A 16,482-nucleotide genomic window follows, 5' to 3' on the forward strand; every position below is an offset into this window, starting at 1 on the left:
TTAAATAAAAAAATATAATATTAATAAAAAAAAAGTTGTATAATATTAAATAAATATTTAAACAAAATCTTTTTTTTCAAAATAATATAGAATGTTGAGATTGCGCATGCGTTAAATGCTTTAATTCAAAATCACGATTGTTTTAATTGATTGTCACGATGCACAGTGGGCCAGGTGGTAGACAAAACCTAAAAAATAAGTATTTATTATATTTAAAACCATGTAATAAAACATATTTGTAATACTCTCATTTAAAATTTTGAATAATGTTTTGAGTATAATAGTATCTTTAAAAACCGCAAAAATCAGTTGCAGTTTCATGTAGAATGAAAAAAAAAATTTTCTAAAAAAAAGAGTGAAATTTTTATTTTTAATGCTTAGCTATATAATAGTAAACAGTAACTTTTAAAATTATATGAGCTTACGGGATTAGTTTATAAATTTAAACTTTTTAACAATAAGCTTTACAAAAAAAAAATATAAAGTAAAGATCAGCATTTATAATACACATGTAATCTGGCTTTAAAATAACGAGGTAAATTTTTAACATTTAATACTTTTATTTTGTACAAAAAGTGTCACATTATTAAGAAAACCTACGAGAACCTATATTAAACACTTGAACTAGTAAATGTAACATGTATACAAGCTATTTGAACTATATACATTGCTCCTAACTTTCCCTTTTGGGTTTCTTCAACATTTTAAAATAATGACTTGTAAAATATAAATTACATATTTAAATAACATAATTATGTTACTTGCTTGAAATCAACTTTTATTTCTCGTAAACAAAAATACATGGTTTTTTTTGTTATTTAATTCAATACAAATTGTACTGTTAGCTAAATTTTTTAGTGACATTTACGGACTTGAAAATGAGTTTAAGTACAAAACTGGCACGAGAATTTCTAAAGTTTGAAATAGAAACCCCATTAAACCTGTTTAGATATATTCACCTGATGAAGCTTTAGCATTAATTATTAATGGTGATATATAAAAATCAACATACCAGCTTCTAAGACATGGCGCTGAAAAAACGGCTGCCACATATATCCTTTATATAATGGTATAAGTTCTTCCAAAGCTAAGTGCTTTCCCAAGAACATTCAAATAGATGGCTATTCATTACAAATACCGCTAAAAGATCTTCTAAAACACATTCTAAAAAAGCTATGTGGTATACAAACTACTGTGCTAACCACAATGCTAAGGAATTAACTAAACTGACATTTAGATGCAAGGCTGGTTTTGATGGTGCAACAGGGTATAGTATTTACAAACAGGTAAGTTAAAATGAAAATAGTGATGAATGAGGAGTGCTTGTTGATTATTTGCATAGTACTTTTAGACTTAATAATTTAATAACGTTGTAATATTATTCATCCAGAATGTGTGGCTAATAGATTGAAAATAAAAAAACACATTACTATATAATACATTAGAGACGATAAATAATCTACAGACTTATTCAAAACGTCGTGGACATATAATAAAATCAATAATAGAGTTTCAAATCTATATATTTATATTTTCTATATATTTATCTATATATTTTAAATCTATTATTTAATAATATCGATAAAAGAGTTTCAAATCTAGTAATAATTTTTCATTTTTTCTGAAATATTTCTATTTTTAAGCATTTTTAATTTTAAAATTTGTTGCATCAATTTTTTTTTAAGTTTATTCCACCACAAGAGTTTATTATTCATTTCCACGATTTTAAGAAGTTATAAGATTTGAAACTAAAAAATTATAAATCTGCGTTTTTTAAGTTTTATAAAGTTTGTTAAAAACTTTTTAATATTGACAACTATTTAACTAAATCTTATGATAAAAGTAATTATATTTTAATACAAAGTGATTCTTTAGACATTTAAAGGGTTTTATTAAAAAAAAAAACAACTAAATAATTTTGTCCACCATGTCTAATATCCGGCCCACTGTGCGATGTTTTAAATGAATGTCATGGTTGATTTCAATGGATGACATATTTGTTTTAAATGGATGCAAAACCCGGAAGAAGATCTTTTAACTGAGTGTTTAGAAGATCTTTTCAGAGGATTTTTTCAGCACTTTTTTGTAGAATGTTGATTTTGATATATAATCATCAATAATTAATGCTAAGGCATATTTGTTGAATTGTTGTAAGTAGCTTCAATGGGATTTTTAATTTAAATTTTAGCAGTTTTTGTGTCAGTTTCGTACTTAAACTCACTTCTTAGTTTTAATATTGTTTCATGAAATTGGGACTAGATAATATATACTAATAATACAAAATATATAATATATACTAGTTAATACTTATAAAAATCAAAGTTATTATTTTGAGATGAGTGTCCGTAAATACATTGGCCGAATATTGCCTCAACAGAGCTACGGCATCAGATTTTTGTAGCAAATTGTTGAGCCGATACTTTATTGGCCAAATAATAGCCAAGCATATATGATATGAAGGCACGCATAAACAAATGACTGCAGCGAATGCATTGATTTTCGTATTCGTTGATTAACGCAGTTTCTACAATACTACAGAAACTTTTAACCAATATTCACAAAAATGCAGCACAATCATTGCTACATAGCAACTGCAGTTGCTATATAACAAAATAAAATAAGTCGTGTAATTGCCATACAAGCATGTGCAGAGTAGCATGAGGCTGGTCGTATCTACTGTAGTTGCAGCATGCATTTTAAATCATGTTATACCCAAAACGCATAAATAAAAATAAAGATCTAAGATTCATGTCCACCGTAAATCTTATATCTCATTGTTCACCATCAGCACACTGATGAACGGACACAGTGTTTTTATTTATGCTTTTTGCGAATAATATGATTAGAAATGCGTGCTGCAACATCAGTTGATTTTGAAAGTTGTTCAGCACATGCGTACTCAACCATTCACATTGACGACTGTACTATGCATGCGCAAAACTGAAGCAGACAGGCTGGCTTGGCTAACCTACAACACCTAACTTCGATGTTTTTATTGTGGATTAATCGAATAACGAAACACGCAGCGAAAATTTCCCGGGTATCCACAAGTTACAAGATAAATTGGATACAAACAACCTTTAAATAATAATACATCTTGCTCAATTTCCTTGGTATCATCAAAAATTCCATTAGTAATAGCCATATACAGATATTAAGACGCGTTTCTATGTAAAGTTCTCTACTCATTTTTTGAACTTGTGTAAGGTGAATTGTGTAACAAACTTCAAATTAAAACAGCAAAACAATGCAAACGATCCCCGCTTCCAGACTATGTATTTCTTACAACTATGTTTTATTCAATGGCGAGGATAAACCAGAACAGATTTTCAACAAATAAGGATTTTTTTATAGGTCAAGGATTTTTTGACTACACTGAAAAATTTTATTTTATCAGTGACTGACTTGTATTTTTTTTAATTTGAAAGGCCGGTTAACACTGATTTTTTTAGTTTAGGTTTTTTGAGACAACTTTTTGTTGATAATAAGTAAAAATTAACAAAGCAACTTTAAATCGTTTAATACGTTTTAATCGTTTAATACATTAGTTTTTATTTATATGCATTTCCATATAGGTATTCATTATTAATTTGCTAAAATTACAAAAATAACATAAATAAAAAACTATAAAAATAACAAAAATACATAAAAACGTTAGCAATTATGAAAACATGAATAAAAACGACAAATGTATTTTTAAAAACTTTTTATACAAATTTATTATTTTTAAAAAAAGTTTTGCATATAAAATAACCTGATGAATAGAAACAAAAATTTTGTTTTCATAATCGAACACGTTCGTATTTATTTCACACTATAATCACACTTTTAACATACTTTTCTAAATAATCGACATATATACCATATTCGTGTGCAGCTAAATACTTTAATGTTCCCATAAGTTCCAATAAGTTGTCATGTAAATTGTGTAAATTGTGTAACAATAAAGACAAATTAAATTCCAATTTGACAAAAAAATAAAGAAACTGTTTTTATCTCGTCGATTTTTATAACATAAATTATGTCTTAATGAGATATGTTTGCATCTCACTTCTAAAAAATTATTTACAAAGATTCTTGAAACAAACATTAGTTTATACCTACAATAATTTCAAAAACTAAAAAGTAACACTTTTAAAAATGTTTTCAAGTCCATTTGACTTTTCAATTTTAGTAAACTTTATTACATTTTTTTGTTCTTATTAATTTTCAGTAAATGTTAAAACATTTTGTAGGTAAGCTAATGGTTCCATTTATTATGAATAATAATAAAAAGTTAAACTGTAGTATGAATCTTAAGAAACAAACTCTTTCTACAAATATATATAAAATAGTAAACAAAGTAAAAATAAATACAAAATAGTAAAAAATTGCCAATGAACTCAAAATTAAAACTTTTTCAATCTGTTACATCACAAAATTGATACATTTTAATAATTAGTTTTCTCTAAAAATTAAAAAAGAATATAACATCCTTAATAGCATTTTAAAGACATTTGTGATCTTGTTTACATTTGCATATAAATCGTTCACATTATTTGTATATAGGTACTTGTCCATTATTTCAAAATTTCATACAATCTCTAAAACAAACATAGCCACCTTTGAGAATCAAAAGTCAATTTAAATAAAATGTAGCTAATCAATAGTATTCTACAATTCCACTATTCATAGAATGTACATGCTTCATATCTGTCGTTTAAAATTCTTCTTGAATAAAAGACTTTTATAGCTCCATATTTGTCACATAACAATAAGAATTATGTTCCCTTTCATCATCATTTTCATCGAATATTTTTCCAGTTTATTTTTTATTTTTTAGGTATATTTTTCAATAAACAACATAAACAAAATAGTAAAATAAATATTTTTTAATCTGAAAAACCATTTTCAACTGCAACATAAAAATAAGTAGGAAAGTGTTGCCGAAACTAAAACATCGTCTTATTCGATAATTACATCATAAACATCAAAAAAGATTTACTTTATATAGTGATTTTTAACTAATAAAATACAAAAACGTCATCAAATCTATCAAAAAACGACTCCTAAATTATTAATATGCACAAAAAAAAAAAAAGACTTCTGCTATTTTTGTGAATTTTTTGATGACTTGGTTTTAATTTACATGAAGCACTTAAAAAGTTTACATACAATTTTCTTATGTACAAAATTTAAATATATATTATATTTAGTTATATAACAACTTATGTGGATCAAAGGACTTTACAGAGAATCGCATAAATTTTTGTTGTTAAACCTTTGAAAATTTTATAAAAATTTATTTGCTTAAAACCATTGGATATGTATTTAAAAATCTAACTTGATAACAAAAAATCTTGCTGAGAGTGTTAAAAGAGGCAGTTGTCATTATGTCTAACGAACTAAATAAGACAATGGTAGACTTAATTGGCAACGTAATATTTATGCTAAAACCTACTTACTATAATTACATTTTTAATTTATAGTTTTTAAAATACAAACAAACATTAAAATATAATAATTTAAGTTTAAAACAAAAACTGTCAACAAATTATTTTTAATCAATTTGTTGACAATTGTTTCATTTTAATGTTGTAGACAATTTTTTAATTTTAATGTTTATCATTATTCAAATCCATTTCTAATTTCTACTTTTCAAACATGCAAACAAACATGAAATTTTAATTTAAGTTTAAAACGAAAGTTGTCAACAAATTGTTTTTAATCAAAAAGAAAAAACAAAAAAATACAACTTTTCACTCAAAAAAAGCAACACTTAATAAACTGGAATCTTTTTCAAATAGATTTAAATTTTAATTTTTCTCTACTATAAAACTAATTATAAAATAATTGTATTGTAAAGAGGCTTGTCAATTAATCAAAACTCTTTGCCTAATCAATTTTTTTCAACTTCTCTTAAAAAAACAACAACCTGTAATAACAAATTTTGTTTACTTACTATACAGTCAATTTCGGCTGATAAATAATTAAAATCCAGTCTTTGCAAATCCATTTTAACTTTTCTAATAAAATAAAAAAAAATAAAAAAACTGTAACAAGTCGATACATTCCAATAAATTAGATAAAAAAAAAATATATATATAACAAATTTTAAACTAATATGTTTAACCTTATTTTATAGTTCCTTAATAGTTATTCCAAGACGTTTGTGATCTTGTTTACAGTCGCCACATATAACTTGTTCACATTGTTCACATATAGTTGCTGGTTTTTTTTATTTTAAAACTCCATGCAATCCATTTAATAATCATAATCAACTTTAGGAATCATAAGTCCATATCGATTTAGATGAAATGTGTTAATCATTCATAATCTTTGGAAAAAAATATCTTACTTAATTTTAGTTTATTCATTTTTCCTGAAAAAAAATATAAATATAAAAATACAAAAAATTTAATTATATTTACAATGGTATAAATTTAAATAAAATAGCAAAATAAACATTTTTTAATCTAAAAAGTCGATTTCGATTGCACTTTTTGATCAACACAATGGCATGGTGTACAACTATGGCAATGTCTACATATTGCTAATCTTTGTCGCAAACAATAACTAATCTGACATCCAGTAAACTCAAAAGAATCTATCTTCTCTTTTTCGTCTATGCTTAACAACTGATCATCATTTTCTTTTTGTTTATTCAAATCCATTTTTAGTTTATACTTTTTAGACATACAAACAAACATTAAAACATTATAAAAACTTAAATTTAAAACAAAAATCGTCAACAAATAATTTTTAATTAAAAAAAAACGCCGTGGATAGCCTTTTTGCCTACCGAAATTCGGTAGCTTTTTTGCCTATCGAAAGACGGATTTTGTTTACCGAGAGTCGGTAGGAAAAGGTCGGTTTCATTGGTTAAGAATGTCACGTGTCAAAAGGAATTGAGTTTTTATGTAATATATCCTTGCGGCGAACGTGACGTCACATTAACTAACTAAACGGCTACCAATATGATATGGGGGCAAACATTTCGAAAATGGTGAAAGGATGCTGTGTTTTTTATTGTTCAAACAATGTCTAAAGTCATCCGAACTAAAGTTTTTGTACTTTTCCTGCTGATTCAAAGAAAAGAAGATTGTGGCTTAATGCTATATATAGAGTTGATTCATCTTGCAAAAACAAACTCTGGTCGCCAAATACAAAACATATCTATGTATGCTTAAAACATTTTGTATCTGGTAAGTTTTGTATTTAAATCATCTAAATATTTGAACACAAATTTGTCTTTAACTTATTTCTTTTTTTTTTTATATATTTCTATTCAAAATAAGTATGTTTTTCTTTCAGGAAAACAAGAGAATTTTGAATAGCATATTGATGTTCCATCAGTAAATATGTTAGGTGCTAAAAAAAAAATATAGGGGAACCATCCCAACGACATAACCGATTGTTGTCACGAAATGAAAGGAGAATAAATAGTTATGCATTAAAACTAAACATTTTTAAATTATGCGTTTGTTGCTCTTTTTTTTAGATAAAATAATGTAAAATTGCTTGTAGAGCACAAATTTTATTAATACGAAATATCAAATTTATTTGTATAACTTTTGCTTGCTAATAAAATAGTTGAATCAGACCATATTTTTTTTAAATGCCTGTGTTTGTATTTACTATATACCTGAAGTATACAAATATTTTTTTAGAATATCGTGTACAAAAAAATCTCAAGTTGATGAAGTCAGTGAACAAATAAATATTAACAATGCGTTGACTGGAGTGGAGGATGTTAGTGTCTTGAACAAACAAGAAACAACAACTGAATTTAGTGAAGACATTGGTTTAAATTTGATTAGCAAAGACATTGATTTTAATTTGATAACAGATTCACCAAAACAGAGTGTACAAATAAATTCAACAACAACAATTGAGAATCCAGAAAGAGATACAATATACGTAGAAATGAATAATTTATGTGAAGAAACATATAATCAAAATAATAATAATAAAAAGTTAAACTATAGTATGAATCTTAAGAAACAAACTCTTTCTACAAATATATATAAAATAGTAAACAAAGTAAAAATAAATACAAAATAGTAAAAAATTGCCAATGAACTCAAAATTAAAACTTTTTCAATCTGTTACATCACAAAATTGATACATTTTAATAATTAGTTTTCTCTAAAAATTAAAAAAGAATATAACATCCTTAATAGCATTTTAAAGACATTTGTGATCTTGTTTACATTTGCATATAAATCGTTCACATTATTTGTATTTAGGTACTTGTCCATTATTTCAAAATTTCATACAATCTCTAAAACAAACATACCCACCTTTGAGAATCAAAGGTCAATTTAAATAAAATGTAGCTAATCAATAGTATTCTACAATTCCACTATTCATAGAATGTACATGCTTCATATCTGTCGTTTAAAATTCTTCTTGAATAAAAGACTTTTATAGCATCATATTTGTTACATAACAATAAGAGTTATGTTCCCTTTCATCATCATTTTCATCGAATATTTTTCCAGTTTATTTTTTATTTTTTAGGTATATTTTCCAATAAATAACATAAATAAAATAGTAAAATAAATATTTTTTAATCTGAAAAACCATTTTCAACTGCAACATAAAAATAAGTAGGAAAGTGTTGCCGAAACTAAAACATCGTCTTATTCGATAATTACATCATAAACATCAAAAAAGATTTACTTTATATAGTGATTTTTAACTAATAAAATACAAAAATGTCATCAAATCTATCAAAAAACGACTCCTAAATTATTATTATGCACACAAAAAAAGACTTCTGCTATTTTTGTGAATTTTTTGATGGCTTGGTTTTAATTTACATAAGCACTTAAAAAGTTTACATACAATTTTCTTATGTACAAAATTTAAATATATATTATATTTAGTTATATAACAACTTATGTGGATCAAAGGACTTCACAGAGAATCGCATAAATTTTTGTTGTTAAACCTTTGAAAATTTTATAAAAATTTATTTGCTTAAAACCATTGGATATGTAATTAAAAATCTAACTTGATAACAAAAAATCTTGCTGAGAGTGTTAAAAGAGGCAGTTAATTTATGTGAAGAAACATATAATCTTCGTTTAGAAGTATCAGATTTAAAATTAAAGACAAATTCTCCATTTAGTTATGCAAACATTAACATGTATAAAGAAAAGTGTGTAACATTAACAGGTTTAGAGTTTGATGTTTTGGAAAAACTTTTACTATATTTGATTGCAAAAGTTAGCAATGGGAGAAATTCAAAGGAAGAAATGTATAATCAAATCATGGTATGTATAATTAAATTATACATACTATAATTACACCTTTGAAAATATTGCTTTCACATGCAACATTGCAAAACAAACAGTCATAAATTATTTTTGGAAGTGGATAGATATTATGTATTTAAAGTTAAATTGCTTAATCAAAATCCAAAAATGAGATCACTTGTTTGGCACTATTCCTGCAGTTTTCAAAGCAAAGTTTCTAAGTGTTATTATTATCACTACTTCTAATCATTCACTAAAAGCCAAGAATCATGTTTTAAACTAAAATATATATTTATTGTTGCATTTTTTATCTTTAGGGTTGTTCTTAGGTCACAAAACAATCTCACAAAGTAAGTTTCTTCTTTGTTATTTATTCGGTCACATTTTAAATTCCTTTTTTTTTTCACATTAACATAATACATAAGACATTGATGTGTAGATAATGTTTTCAACATTAATTGGTTCCATTTTTTTTAGTAGAGTTTCTGCTGTTGTCACTGGTTTTAGAGAGTACCTTCATGAACAAAGTTAAAAAGTCCTTAATGTTAAGCATTTTCTAAAAGCCAAGACGGAATATCGTTAATCCTCATACCATTTACTATAAACTTTGTATATATTGTTACAATGTTATAAGTCAAATTGTTATAATTAGTAATATTGATCGTTTCATTATTATACTGTGAAAAATATTTTTTATTTATAACATTTATTTCACATATATTAAAAATATGTAGAATAGATATTACACTGTGGAAAATTTAAAGCAAAATGTATAGTTTTTAAATATTATTAGAAATCAATATGTAGTATTTATGTTTTATTTATTGACTAGTCTGTAAACTGTGCAATAATTTCAAAATAATGAATTAATTGAACTCCATGATTCCTTTATACATATTTGCACAGATTAATTGTAATTTAACGCTAAATTTCGTTCTAAAAAGTCAAGTAAAATCTCTTCAGCCTGTAAAATAGATTGTTCTGTCTTATCCCGACAGATTTAAAAAAGAAATTTTATATTATAATTTCTTTTTTACATTCTTTTTTAATTTATGTATTACTTATTGACATAGGTATTTTATATTATTTATAATAAGTATTTATAATATGGTAGCTTGATCAAAAGTACGTAAGACAAGTACTTGAAGTACACATTTATGACTACGCAAAAAAAAAAATTCTTTCTTTTAATTACTATGAAAGTAATTAACATCTTTCAAAGGGATCGCAGTTAAACAGACTACTTAAAGTTTCAAAAAAGGCTACATATTAAACACACTATTAACGTGTTTAAATAAACACTATTACTGTATTAGTGTGCTTAATTAATTAAGTAAACACACTAATAGTATTAGCGTGTTTAATATATAACCTAATATAAAATTTCCTGTAATAAACTTTATTAGTTATATAAAAAGCTTATCTATTAAATCTAACTTATTTTGATAACGTTCAGTAGCCTCTTTTGATAGTTTTTCATAAGACATTTTCAAAGCGTTTAAGTAGTGTTGTACTGAAATCAACGCGTTTGTTTGCCCCCATATCATAATGGTAGATACTTTTATTTTTTAATTACGCAATGATCACGTGGCTTTTTCGCCGCAAGAATACAAACTAACATAATATTATAATATAGTGAAAATGACTTTCGTGTTTTCTTGCTTAGATTCTTTTTCTTTTAAGATTTATTGTCTTAAGAGAAAACATAAAGAAATACGAAGGTAGTAATATTTTTAAGTTGTGGATGAGAGATGCCAGAACTATCGAGAGTGCTAGAAAATCTGTTTCCAAGAAAGCTGCTGAGATGGCACCTCAGAATAAATATTATTTCATCAAGTAGTGTTGTATCCATGATGGTCAAAAATTTAAATATACTGGCGAGGGAAAACGTAAGTCTGCGTAAGATTATGTGTTTTTCACATAATAATTTCCTGTTCTTTTATGGTGGTGTTTGTTATAAAACATGTAATCAAAAAGTTATACAATGCAACTCTTGTAATAAGTGGATCCATATTAGGTGTAATAATGTTAATAAAAAATTCTTTGATGACTGAAACTGGCTATTGGTACTGTTTTAATTGCTCGGAAACACTCTATCATACTCTTCTCTGACAGATAAGGATTTTAAGATCACTATAAATGTTGCAAATACCTTTACTCACAATTTATTTTATGACACTTCATCTAACCTTAATAATCTTTTTAAAAATAAACTTGACAATGATAATATTAATTGTAAATACTATGATGCAACAGAGTATAATAAAGCTATTAGTATTGATTTAAAAACCTATTTACCTGTTAATATATCATCCCTGGCATATACCTTGATAGCGATTCCACGGCTTAACAAAAAACATTTGACATTTGACAAAAAACACGTAATTTTCATAAACTTTGCTCTCTTATATCTTTTTGTATGGTTAAGCCAGCGCCTTGAGGTTTTTTGCATCAGTTAGTGTTACTCAATCTCTTTCCAACCATATATAGAAAGTACTAAGCTTTGTATGGCTTCATTTATATATTACCCATATCTTGAGACCACTTTTCATAAAAAAACTTGCCGCGGGAACGTTTTTTAAAACGAAGCTTTTGAAGGTAAGGATTCCTTAGAACTTAAACACATCTAATTCTTATGAAACTTTCCGTATTTATTAAGAAAAGGACGAGGAATCTAATGGAATCTAGACGTTTTTTAACATTTATACAAAAAATTTTAGTTCTCAGCGTTTAAAAACTTCAAGGTTGATTTATATAGAAAAAAAAGTGTTTTTGAAAAACGTCCAGGTGGAAATTGCAAGTTTAGCCTTTCCTCTATTTAAAACAAGTCTTTATTTAAGTTTACCTAAAGAATTGGTACTAAGGATTTGCATATATAAATTATGTGTATATATATATGCTTTTTGCGTTTGTTTTGGTTAAATAATGAAAATTATATTGAAAGTGAAAGTATAATTCTTAAAATTATAAGTAAAAAAATAATTCTTAAAAATAAAAGTATAATCAAATGAAAATAAATCTTTTACTTTTTCCCAGGTAAAAGGTCTGCATTCTTCAAGAAAGTTAAAATCTTGATTTTTACTATTTTAACTACAGGTTGCTCTTATTTAAACTGTTTTTTTCAAAACAAAAATCTAAAAATGTTGAAAACTATGATCGACTTTCTTTAAATGAAAAATTAAAAATTTCTCAAATGCATCATGTTTTTTGTGGCTTACATGTTATCCATAATTTAGGAATATATGCAGAAAAAGCAATCATAGAATGGGAAAAAGTAGTTGAGCAGGAAGGTAGTATTCATGGTGGTTTTATAAATTCTCAAAACTCACGTACCTTTGATATTTTGTATGAACTTTCAAAACTTACAAGCTATAGACATGGCGATCAACGGAACGGGAAAGCTGATGAATGGAGGGCATTTTTGCGTAAAAAGTTTTCAAAAAATTGTATGGTATCATTTCTGCATCATCGGTTTAACATTATATTTTTACTTGGTGGAGCAACGTATTTTCATAAAGATCATCTTAAAGAATTTGTTTTTAATCTTGATGGTTCAAATTTCCTTCATGAATCAATAAGGCATGATATTGACAACATAATTTGTGTTTATGTTTGTGTTTATGTACCGGTTAGTCATTATGTGTATGTTTGTGTTCTGTTAGACCTCTGGAGCAATGTTGACGCACCCGTAAGTCACTATATGTATGTTTGTGTTTATGTACCCGTCAGTCATTATGATTTATGTTGTTGTGATGTTATTGTTGTGATGTTTTGTGTTGATAGACAACTTGGCTTACCTTCTCGATGGTGTCTATTGTTAAAAATGGTTATTAGTTTGTTTCGCTACTGAAACTTGCTACTTCTAATCATTCACTAAAAGCTAAGAAATAAGTTTTAGAATAAAAACATTTTTTTATGTTATTTTCATTTTTTTTATCTTAGGCGTTTTCATAGGTTCACATAAACAATCTTAAAGAGTAAGTTTCTTATTTTATACTTATTTAGTTTTAAATTTTTTTAATATATATGTATTTTTAAAATGAATTAACAAAATATTTTAAACACATTGTGTACCTGTGTTTCTAATAATAATATTTTTACATTTTTAGATATAATTTCTGCTGTTATACCTGCCTATTGCAGTTGTAAGTACTCCAAATTTCAGAAAGTTTGTTTGCTGTAAGTTATTTTCATTAAAAATTAAATTTTAACTTTATTGAAGAATCTTCCGTCTGTTAAATAGGTTATTCTGAATAATTTTGACAGATTTCTATGCCCTTTTGCAGTAATTTACTGACCAGTCTGTAAATTATACAATAATTTCAAAATGATGCATGATTTGGATTCCATGATTCCTTTATGCATATTTGTATGGTGTAATTATAATATAACCCCAAATTTTATTTTCCAAAACTAAGTAAATAAGTGAAAACCATCAGTCTGTAAAATAGATGATTCTGATTAATCTCGTCAGATGAATGAAAATGGGACCATTATGAAAAACTTCGAGTCAAATTTAATAACGGTTGAAAAATATCAAATATATTCAAAGTTATATGCCCAAAATATATGCCCAGTTGGTTTGTGCAGCCTATTTGCAGTAATTTACTGACCGGTCTGTAAATTATACAATAATTTCAAAATGATGTACTATTTGGATTCCATGGTTCCTTTATGAGTACTTGTATGGTGTTATTATAATATAATCCCAAATTTTATTTTCTAAAACTAAGTAAATAAGTGAAAACCCTCAGTCTGTAAAATAGATGATTCTGGTAAATCTCGTCAGTTGAACAGAAAAATTTTGGGGTATTTTATTTTCTTATACTTGTTGGATCACTATGGAAAATTTAAAGTCAAATGTAATAATGGTTTAAAAGTTATTCCAAAGTCAATATGACACCAAAACTAAGTAAATAAGTTAAAACCCACAGTCTGTAAAATAGACAAATCTGGACAATCCTGACTGAATTAAATAAAAATATTTTGGTATTTTATTTTCTTATAGTTGATGAATCAATATGGAAAATTTCAAGTCAAATGTTATAACGGTTCAAGAGTTATTCAAGAATCAATATGACACCAAAACTAAGTAAATAAGTAAAAACCCTCAGTCTGTAAAATAGACAGTTCTGGGCAATCCTGACAGAATTAAAAAAAAAAATTTTTTGTATTTTATTTTTTTATAGTTGTTGAATCAATATGGAAAATTTCAAGTCAAATGTAATAACGGTTCAAAAGTAATTCAAAAGTCAATATGATTCAAAAAATACTCTCTTTTTTGGTGCCAATCACTGCAAATTTTCCATACTTAAGCCCTATACCTTTCGTCAAAAAATCATCAATTTTTGCGCTACAAAAAATTCAATAACTTTGGATCCGCTTAACTTCATAGGTCGAATGACCCCTCATTTTTTAAGTCAGGTCAAGCTCTACACAATGATATAAATTATATATGCTTTTTTGAATTATAAAAAAATCGTCTGGAATGGCTAACCTTAATGATTTAAAACTTCTGCTTTCCCTTATGAATAATAAACTCAATATCATTGCTATATCCGAAACTTACTTAAATCACAACAAAGCACTTGGAACTGATATCACTTTAAATGGTTATGTCTTTGAACGTACTGATAGTCTTTCTAATAAAGGAGGAACTACTATATATATAAAATCTGAATTAAATTATAACTTGAGATCTGACCTCAAAATTCTGAAAAAAAAAGAACTAGAATCAACCTTTATTGATATTTTACTGCCATCAGAAAAAAATATTATTGTAGGTTGCATTTATAGTCACCCATGTATGAACACTAGTCAGTTCAATATCACTTATATACAAACCCTACTCAACAAGTTATCACTAGAGAATAAAAATATAGTTCTTTTAGGAGACTTCAACTTTAATCTTTTAAAATATGACTTTTGTAATGATGTTTCTAACTTTCTAGATCTTATGTGCTCTTTCTCTCACTTTCCATTAATTACTCAACCAACCAGAATTACTCCAAAATCAAAGACACTCATAGATAATATATTTGTAAACTTTCACACCCTAAATACTAAATCTGGCAACCTAACAGTATGCCTTGCTGACTATCTTATTCAGTTTATATCCTTTCTATCCAAGAACTTAAAACAGTCCCATCCCAAACTATATCGAAGATGTTTTAAAAATTTTGATGAAAAAAGTTTTCTTAATGAAACTGATTGGCTTTCAATAAACCAACAAGGGAACTATTGTGTTAATAACTCTACTTCTAAGTTTTTGGATGCACTTTAAAGATTACTTAATAATCATGTCCCTTTCAAAATGTCTACTAAAAAAGCTAATAAATCTTTATCAAAACCATAGGTTACTAATGGAATCATTACGTCAATACAAATTAAAAATAAGTTGCACAAGAAGTTTATAAAATGTAAAAATGAGAATTTAAAACAAAAATACTTTCAAAAATTTAAATATTATTGAAATCAAATTAGTAACCTCTGCAATACTCAAAAAAAACATTATTCAACCTACTTTAATGAAATCTAAATAACCTTAAAAACACCTGAAAAGGAATAAGGAGTATTATTTATATTAAATCAAAGAACAACAATAATATAGATAGTTTAAATATCAATAATAAAACTATAACTAACAAGAAAATAATTGCAAACACATTTAATGATTATTTCTCTTCAATTGCTGATAATCTTGCTAAAGAAATTATACCTCCTAGATTTCACTTCAGCCACGATGTAAAAAGCCAAAATCCTGATACTTTTTTTATATCTCCAGTTACTTCTCAAGAAGTAAATGACTATATCTCCCTCTTGAATCCGAAAAAAAGCACCGGGCCCAATAACATTCCTTCAAAAATAATGACCTTAGCATTTCAAAAATTGAGCTTTCCCTTGAGTATTATAATAAATCAATCGGGGATATTCCCTGACTTATTTAAAGTTGCAGAAGTTGTTCCTATTTTCAAAAGTGGCTGTAAACAAGATCCTTGTAACTATCGGCGTATATCCTTACTCTCAAATGTAGGTAAACTAATTGAAAAGCTTATGTATAACAGGCTACTTAGTTTTTTAAATTTATCAGATAGCTTATATAGTCTGCAATTTGGATTCCGAAAGAAACACTCTACTAGCACTCATAGATATAACTGAAACCATACACGAGGCTTTGAATCGAAAACAATTAGCTGGTCAACCTTCTGATTGTAGATAAGTTTTTTAAAAAAGCTAAATA

General features: G+C 26.2%; 3 long non-coding RNA genes across 8 annotated transcripts in view; 2 read left to right on the forward strand and 1 right to left on the reverse strand.

Annotated features, from left to right (window-relative positions):
• On the reverse strand, positions 1–11,677 carry LOC136088635 (uncharacterized). Its single transcript, XR_010642336.1, has 4 exons — positions 11,541–11,677; positions 6,113–6,361; positions 5,942–6,005; positions 1–188 (listed from the first exon to the last, which is right to left on the reverse strand). It is a non-coding gene; the product is annotated as an uncharacterized LOC136088635 (long non-coding RNA).
• On the forward strand, positions 6,930–10,114 carry LOC136088637 (uncharacterized). 3 transcript variants are annotated; one of them, XR_010642343.1, is made up of 5 exons: positions 6,930–7,184; positions 7,294–7,424; positions 7,650–9,260; positions 9,560–9,592; positions 9,720–10,114. It is a non-coding gene; the product is annotated as an uncharacterized LOC136088637 (long non-coding RNA). The 3 variants fall into 3 exon arrangements; XR_010642342.1 differs by having other exon boundaries at positions 7,294–9,260; XR_010642341.1 differs by lacking the exons at positions 6,930–7,184; positions 7,294–7,424; positions 7,650–9,260 and having other exon boundaries at positions 9,269–9,592.
• The window catches only part of LOC136088636 (uncharacterized), a 22,602-nt gene continuing 16,956 nt past the window's right edge, over positions 10,837–16,482 (forward strand). The window contains exons 1-3 of one of the 4 annotated variants that reach the window (XR_010642338.1): positions 10,837–11,131; positions 12,479–13,219; positions 13,352–13,421. This is a non-coding gene — a long non-coding RNA (uncharacterized LOC136088636). Of the gene's footprint in view, positions 11,132–11,687; positions 11,841–12,478; positions 13,220–13,351; positions 13,422–16,482 lie in introns of those variants that run through there. The other 3 variants (XR_010642337.1, XR_010642339.1, XR_010642340.1) reach the window with 3 other exon arrangements.

The sequence above is a fragment of the Hydra vulgaris genome, chromosome 12 (genome assembly GCF_038396675.1).
Source record: "Hydra vulgaris chromosome 12, alternate assembly HydraT2T_AEP".
NCBI classification, from domain to species: Eukaryota; Metazoa; Cnidaria; class Hydrozoa; order Anthoathecata; family Hydridae; genus Hydra; species Hydra vulgaris.